Here is an 8,241-nt window from a genome sequence, read left to right as displayed (position 1 = left end):
AGACAATGCTGAAAAGAGAGAAAGAAAGAACATAATAAGAATTGGCAGTAAAAAGTGAATTTCACCAATCACAGTCTCGATTAGATTACCTTTCCCTTCCGATGTTTCCAGGACGGAAATGGGAGAAATTCAATTATGTATGACATCGAAATTCATTGGAACGATTTTCCCATTATCTAGAAACCCAAATAACAACGAGTAGAGTCACCGTAGGACTTCGTTTCACAACAGCGATGAAATAACAGTCTCCATTCGGTTCCAGTAAAAAGCTCAACTTGCCTGGGATGGCAGAACTGTTTGCGATTTTCCGAGCGGGAGGCGAACACGATCATGACAGTAGAGACATTTTGAAATATTTGGCAGTATCCCACACCACAGTTAGTTCCCTGGGAAGCAAACCCATTTTACTTTTGTTTTCAACATCAATATACAGTGGGCACCGAAACAGCATTTTAACAATGCTGCAGCGTTGGAGCTGATCAGCAGAAATGGCAGTGGTGAGATTCGAACCCACGCCCCTTTCGAGACTGGAACCTGGACCCAGCGCCTTAGACCGCTCGGCCACACTACCAGCTGGCCACGCCCCCTCATTTTGTTGTATTTCCAATTGTGCTCCTTCATAACAACACATGCAAAGTCACATGATAAGGGTTCCATGATTCCTCTCGGACTCGCACAGCTGCTGGGATGTCCTCTCGGACTCGCACAGCTACAATGTCAATTTCGCAGCAGATATTGATAGCCCATCAATCCAGACAAAAATCAATGGTAAACTGAGTCTATCTTCTCAGACTCTTTTCAGCTACAAATGTATCTGTGAGTGCTTGAGAATATGGGTTCGCTTATGATTTGGTCAAATAACCATGAGCTGCTTGACATTACTGCAATTTAGAATCTCGCTTTGCTAAATGATTTCACCCATTGCTCGAAACAGGACGACTTTCACGTTTACACGGAACACGAAACACACCGGACTACAGGGATAATGCACAAACCTGAGCAGGCCGTAATCCACATCATACCGTGCAGCATAGTTTCAGTCACTGTGTCTGGTTTTTTTTTTTCAGAATAAGATTCCCAAAGAATGTTCTCCACCCTAAAACCAGAGGTAACATTACAATCCGAGAACGACAAATCACATTGTGAGAATGCTCTGACCTCGGAGTCAGTTCTAGAAGCCACTTTCCTTGCCTTTTACCTTAACCGTGCAATGTGCTGCAGAGATGTTCACACCTGGACATGAGCCACATGGATACCAACTGCGTTGGAAATCTATGTGGGAATCGACGACAAGCGACTCAATAAATTTTGTCAAATTCCATGGTGCTTTTTAGAAATGCAGTTTCTGTTCACCTCAATCAAAACGGCAGTTTCTGAACATATTAACAGAAGTCAAAAGGTAATTACCTCACCCCACCCTTACTCCGGAAGAGGTGCTAACTGCCCTTGAGTGCTTTTTGTTCTCGATGTGAAGAGCTTTCACGCCTGAGTCACCTACACGTCTCTGGTTGCTGAGTGAATCACAAAGAAGGAATTTCACCAGAGCTGCAACTGCCTCACTTCTCCACTCGCCCTCCCCGTTTACATTTTCCTGCTCGTCAGTGATTTAAAGAAAACCAAATGGATGCGATGTCATTCTGTAGCCTCTCTGTCGATTCATCCGTTTCAGTTCCAACATGACTTAGATCTCGGGGCGGACCTTAATACTAGTGACGCTATGAATGCGCAAGTCGAAAGGTTCTTCTGAGAGTGCAATTTCTTTCATTGCTGTTGCTGATTGAATGAGCCACTAACGTGCGAATTGCTCCAAAACATGATTCAGGATATCTGGTGACAATTCTCGCACGTTGAATCACGATTGACAGCTTCCAAATGAGGTCTTTCTGAGACGACCTTGGGGGACATTTGACAGACAGACAAGTTCAGGAATTCGTGGTGCGCTGTGACACCAGAGCATCTGCTTCTTTCCTGTCTTTGAACCGAGCCGCCTGCGCAAGGAAGGCAAATGCGGTACTGCTTTTCGTGGAAGGATCTGAAGGCGGTAACTACACTCTCCAACAGAATGGCATATGATCAGAACCAGGTTGGAGAAAAACTTAACAACGCTTTGCACTGTAATTAAATGGAATTGTATTACATTTCACGACCAGAGCAGATTTGTTCAAGCAAATTCGAAGGCAGGTTTGCAGATGGGAAAGCATGCAAGAAAGCTCAGCTCTTCTCCATGTAAAAGGCTGCAGTTGAAGAACAAAGCAGTTTCTGCCTAGTTTCGAACTGGGGACCTTTCGCGTGTGATGACCACTACACTACAGAAACAAACCGGAATCGGCAGTGCTGCGACTCACTGGCGTCCAACACTGAAAGTTGAATCCGTTCTACGTTTCACCTTTTTGTTTCCAATAGCTCGTTGTTGTCCAGCGTAATTGACATCTTGAAAACGTAAAAAAAAAGACACTTTAAATTGATGACAAAATATAGACAAAGCTGTCGTCGATGTTTGTACCGTAGGGCGAGGTGGAATAGGCTGGGACGACTTTCCCTGCAGCGTAACAGCTGCGACATGACCTTATGGAAGGGTGGTTAACTGAGTTTTACCCAAGTTGGTGTGAGTTGAAAACTCGAGAGCATAGCTTTAAGGTGAGTGGGCTGAAAGTGACAAAGGACCTGAGGCACATTTCCCACAAAGTAGGTTGTGCGTGGTTGGAATGATCTACCAGAGGAAGTGGAGGAGGCTATTACACTCAGAAAATTGCAAAGGTAATCGGGTGAGTGTCTGGATATGATGCGTTTAGAGGGATTGGGGCCAAATGCTGGGGAACGGGACTTGTTTAATTTTGGCGATGTGGTGAGCATGGACGAGGTCCACCGAAGTATCTTTTTCCACGATGCACCCCAATTACGTCATGTTGCTTCCACCGGCTTTAAAGGATTACTTTTTAGCCGAGTTTGCCATCGCAGTCTGTGGCACAAACATTTAGTCTGTTCGACTGCTCACGGGAAAGGTAGTATTGTGAAACACTGCAGAAACGAACGACTTCCTTACTTTAGCTCCGACTGACCATACTCTGCGAAATTTTCCCAGATCATCTGCTGAGAATTTTTGCTGCTGGAAGTTACCTCAGAAACCCTGTTAAATCGAAATGTATTGAGCGAATCGCAAAACAGAAAGCATTTAACACGGAACACAAACAAACTGGCATACCTCATGCATTTTCAGACACAGAGATGCAGGAATGCTAAATGTGATACAGTCCGAGGGCATGAGTCATAAAGTAATCTCACAACTAACAACAGGGCATTTCCAAACGACTCTTTCAAACATACTGCAGCCTTAGTGCACCACCACTTTCCAGACAATGCTGAAAAGAGAGAAAGAAAGAACATAATAAGAATTGGCAGTAAAAAGTGAATTTCACCAATCACAGTCTCGATTAGATTACCTTTCCCTTCCGATGTTTCCAGGACGGAAATGGGAGAAATTCAATTATGTATGACATCGAAATTCATTGGAACGATTTTCCCATTATCAGAAACCCAAATAACAACGAGTAGAGTCACCGTAGGACTTCGTTTCACAACAGCGATGAAATAACAGTCTCCATTCGGTTCCAGTAAAAAGCTCAACTTGCCTGGGATGGCAGAACTGTTTGCGATTTTCCGAGCGGGAGGCGAACACGATCATGACAGTAGAGACATTTTGAAATATTTGGCAGTATCCCACACCACAGTTAGTTCCCTGGGAAGCAAACCCATTTTACTTTTGTTTTCAACATCAATATACAGTGGGCACCGAAACAGCATTTTAACAATGCTGCAGCGTTGGAGCTGATCAGCAGAAATGGCAGTGGTGAGATTCGAACCCACGCCCCTTTCGAGACTGGAACCTGGACCCAGCGCCTTAGACCGCTCGGCCACACTACCAGCCGGCCACGCCCCCTCATTTTGTTGTATTTCCAATTGTGCTCCTTCATAACAACACATGCAAAGTCACATGATAAGGGTTCCATGATTCCTCTCGGACTCGCACAGCTGCTGGGATGTCCTCTCGGACTCGCACAGCTACAATGTCAATTTCGCAGCAGATATTGATAGCCCATCAATCCAGACAAAAATCAATGGTAAACTGAGTCTATCTTCTCAGACTCTTTTCAGCTACAAATGTATCTGTGAGTGCTTGAGAATATGGGTTCGCTTATGATTTGGTCAAATAACCATGAGCTGCTTGACATTACTGCAATTTCGAATCTCGCTTTGCTAAATGATTTCACCCATTGCTCGAAACAGGACGACTTTCACGTTTACACGGAACACGAAACACACCGGACTACAGGGATAATGCACAAACCTGAGCAGGCCGTAATCCACATCATACCGTGCAGCATAGTTTCAGTCACTGTGTCTGGTTTTTTTTTTTCAGAATAAGATTCCCAAAGAATGTTCTCCACCCTAAAACCAGAGGTAACATTACAATCCGAGAACGACAAATCACATTGTGAGAATGCTCTGACCTCGGAGTCAGTTCTAGAAGCCACTTTCCTTGCCTTTTACCTTAACCGTGCAATGTGCTGCAGAGATGTTCACACCTGGACATGAGCCACATGGATACCAACTGCGTTGGAAATCTATGTGGGAATCGACGACAAGCGACTCAATAAATTTTGTCAAATTCCATGGTGCTTTTTAGAAATGCAGTTTCTGTTCACCTCAATCAAAACGGCAGTTTCTGAACATATTAACAGAAGTCAAAAGGTAATTACCTCACCCCACCCTTACTCCGGAAGAGGTGCTAACTGCCCTTGAGTGCTTTTTGTTCTCGATGTGAAGAGCTTTCACGCCTGAGTCACCTACACGTCTCTGGTTGCTGAGTGAATCACAAAGAAGGAATTTCACCAGAGCTGCAACTGCCTCACTTCTCCACTCGCCCTCCCCGTTTACATTTTCCTGCTCGTCAGTGATTTAAAGAAAACCAAATGGATGCGATGTCATTCTGTAGCCTCTCTGTCGATTCATCCGTTTCAGTTCCAACATGACTTAGATCTCGGGGCGGACCTTAATACTAGTGACGCTATGAATGCGCAAGTCGAAAGGTTCTTCTGAGAGTGCAATTTCTTTCATTGCTGTTGCTGATTGAATGAGCCACTAACGTGCGAATTGCTCCAAAACATGATTCAGGATATCTGGTGACAATTCTCGCACGTTGAATCACGATTGACAGCTTCCAAATGAGGTCTTTCTGAGACGACCTTGGGGGACATTTGACAGACAGACAAGTTCAGGAATTCGTGGTGCGCTGTGACACCAGAGCATCTGCTTCTTTCCTGTCTTTGAACCGAGCCGCCTGCGCAAGGAAGGCAAATGCGGTACTGCTTTTCGTGGAAGGATCTGAAGGCGGTAACTACACTCTCCAACAGAATGGCATATGATCAGAACCAGGTTGGAGAAAAACTTAACAACGCTTTGCACTGTAATTAAATGGAATTGTATTACATTTCACGACCAGAGCAGATTTGTTCAAGCAAATTCGAAGGCAGGTTTGCAGATGGGAAAGCATGCAAGAAAGCTCAGCTCTTCTCCATGTAAAAGGCTGCAGTTGAAGAACAAAGCAGTTTCTGCCTAGTTTCGAACTGGGGACCTTTCGCGTGTGATGACCACTACAGTACAGAAACAAGCCGGAATCGGCAGTGCTGCGACTCAGTGGCGTCCAACACTGAAAGTTGAATCCGTTCTACGTTTCACCTTTTTGTTTCCAATAGCTCGTTGTTGTCCAGCGTAATTGACATCTTGAAAACGTAAAAAAAAAGACACGTTAAATTGATGACAAAATATAGACAAAGCTGTCGTCGATGTTTGTACCGTAGGGCGAGGTGGAATAGGCTGGGACGACTTTCCCTGCAGCGTAACAGCTGCGACATGACCTTATGGAAGGGTGGTTAACTGAGTTTTACCCAAGTTGGTGTGAGTTGAAAACTCGAGAGCATAGCTTTAAGGTGAGTGGGCTGAAAGTGACAAAGGACCTGAGGCACATTTCCCACAAAGAAGGTTGTGCGTGGTTGGAATGATCTACCAGAGGAAGTGGAGGAGGCTATTACACTCAGAAAATTGCAAAGGTAATCGGGTGAGTTTCTGGATATGATGCGTTTAGAGGGATTGGGGCCAAATGCTGGGGAACGGGACTTGTTTAATTTTGGCGATGTGGTGAGCATGGACGAGGTCCACCGAAGTATCTTTTTCCACGATGCACCCCAATTTCGTCATGTTGCTTCCACCGGCTTTAAAGGATTACTTTTTAGCCGAGTTTGCCATCGCAGTCTGTGGCACAAACATTTAGTCTGTTCGACTGCTCACGGGAAAGGTAGTATTGTGAAACACTGCAGAAACGAACGACTTCCTTACTTTAGCTCCGAATAACCATACTCTGCGAAATTTTCCCAGATCATCTGCTGAGAATTTCTGCTGCTGGAAGTTACCTCAGAAACCCTGTTAAATCGAAATGTATTGAGCGAATCGCAAAACAGAAAGCATTTAACACGGAACACAAACAAACTGGCATACCTCAAGCATTTTCAGACACAGAGATGCATGAATGCTAAATGTGATACAGTCCGAGGGCATGAGTCATAAAGTAATCTCACAACTAACAACAGGGCATTTCCAAACGACTCTTTCAAACATACTGCAGCCTTAGTGCACCACCACTTTCCAGACAATGCTGAAAAGAGAGAAAGAAAGAACATAATAAGAATTGGCAGTAAAAAGTGAATTTCACCAATCACAGTCTCGATTAGATTACCTTTCCCTTCCGATGTTTCCAGGACGGAAATGGGAGAAATTCAATTATGTATGACATCGAAATTCATTGGAACGATTTTCCCATTAGCTAGAAACCCAAATAACAACGAGTAGAGTCACCGTAGGACTTCGTTTCACAACAGCGATGAAATAACAGTCTCCATTCGGTTCCAGTAAAAAGCTCAACTTGCCTGGGATGGCAGAACTGTTTGCGATTTTCCGAGCGGGAGGCGAACACGATCATGACAGTAGAGACATTTTGAAATATTTGGCAGTATCCCACACCACAGTTAGTTCCCTGGGAAGCAAACCCATTTTACTTTTGTTTTCAACATCAATATACAGTGGGCATCGAAACAGCATTTTAACAATGCTGCAGCGTTGGAGCTGATCAGCAGAAATGGCAGTGGTGGGATTCGAACCCGCGCCCCTTTCGAGACTGGAACCTAGATCCAGCGCCTTAGACCGCTCGGCCACACTACCAGCCGGCCACGCCCCCTCATTTTGTTGTATTTCCAATTGTGCTCCTGCATAACAACAGATGCAAAGTCACATGATAAGGGTTCCATGATTCCTCTCGGACTCGCACAGCTGCTGGGATGTCCTCTCGGACTCGCACAGCTACAATGTCAATTTCGCAGCAGATATTGATAGCCCATCAATCCAGACAAAAATCAATGGTAAACTGAGTCTATCTTCTCAGACTCTTTTCAGCTACAAATGTATCTGTGAGTGCTTGAGAATATGGGTTCGCTTATGATTTGGTCAAATAACCATGAGCTGCTTGACATTACTGCAATTTAGAATCTCGCTTTGCTAAATGATTTCACCCATTGCTCGAAACAGGACGACTTTCACGTTTACACGGAACACGAAACACACCGGACTACAGGGATAATGCACAAACCTGAGCAGGCCGTAATCCACATCATACAGTGCAGCATAGTTTCAGTCACTGTGTCTGGTTTTTTTTCAGAATAAGATTCCCAAAGAATGTTCTCCACCCTAAAACCAGAGGTAACATTACAATCCGAGAACGACAGATCACATTGTGAGAATGCTCTGACCTCGGAGACAGTTCTAGAAGCCACTTTCCTTGCCTTTTACCTTAACCGTGCAATGTGCTGCAGAGATGTTCACACCTGGACATGAGCCACATGGATACCAACTGCGTTGGAAATCTATGTGGGAATCGACGACAAGCGACTCAATAAATTTTGTTAAATTCCATGGTGCTTTTTAGAAATGCAGTTTCTGTTCACCTCAATCAAAACGGCAGTTTCTGAACATATTAACAGAAGTCAAAAGGTAATTACCTCACCCCACCCTCATTCCGGAAGAGGTGCTAACTGCCCTTGAGTGCTTTTTGTTTTCGATGTGAAGAGCTTTCAACCTGAGTCACCTACACGTCTCTGGTTGCTGAGTGAATCACAAAGAAGGAATTTCACCAGA

At 44.5% G+C, this 8,241-nt stretch overlaps 1 non-coding gene across 1 annotated transcript; it reads right to left on the bottom strand.

Annotated features, from left to right (window-relative positions):
* Window positions 1–7,190: 7,190 nt before the first annotated feature.
* Window positions 7,191–7,272, bottom strand: trnal-uag (transfer RNA leucine (anticodon UAG)). The gene has a single exon. It is a non-coding gene; the product is annotated as a tRNA-Leu (tRNA).
* Between the last annotated feature and the right edge of the window lie 969 nt (window positions 7,273–8,241).

Source organism: Chiloscyllium plagiosum, unplaced genomic scaffold (assembly GCF_037043375.1).
Source record: "Chiloscyllium plagiosum isolate Xiang-an unplaced genomic scaffold, Cpla_swu_hap1 HiC_scaffold_29, whole genome shotgun sequence".
NCBI classification, from domain to species: Eukaryota; Metazoa; Chordata; class Chondrichthyes; order Orectolobiformes; family Hemiscylliidae; genus Chiloscyllium; species Chiloscyllium plagiosum.
Note: the sequence above shows the minus strand (reverse complement) of the source record. Positions and strands in the feature narration are given on the sequence as shown.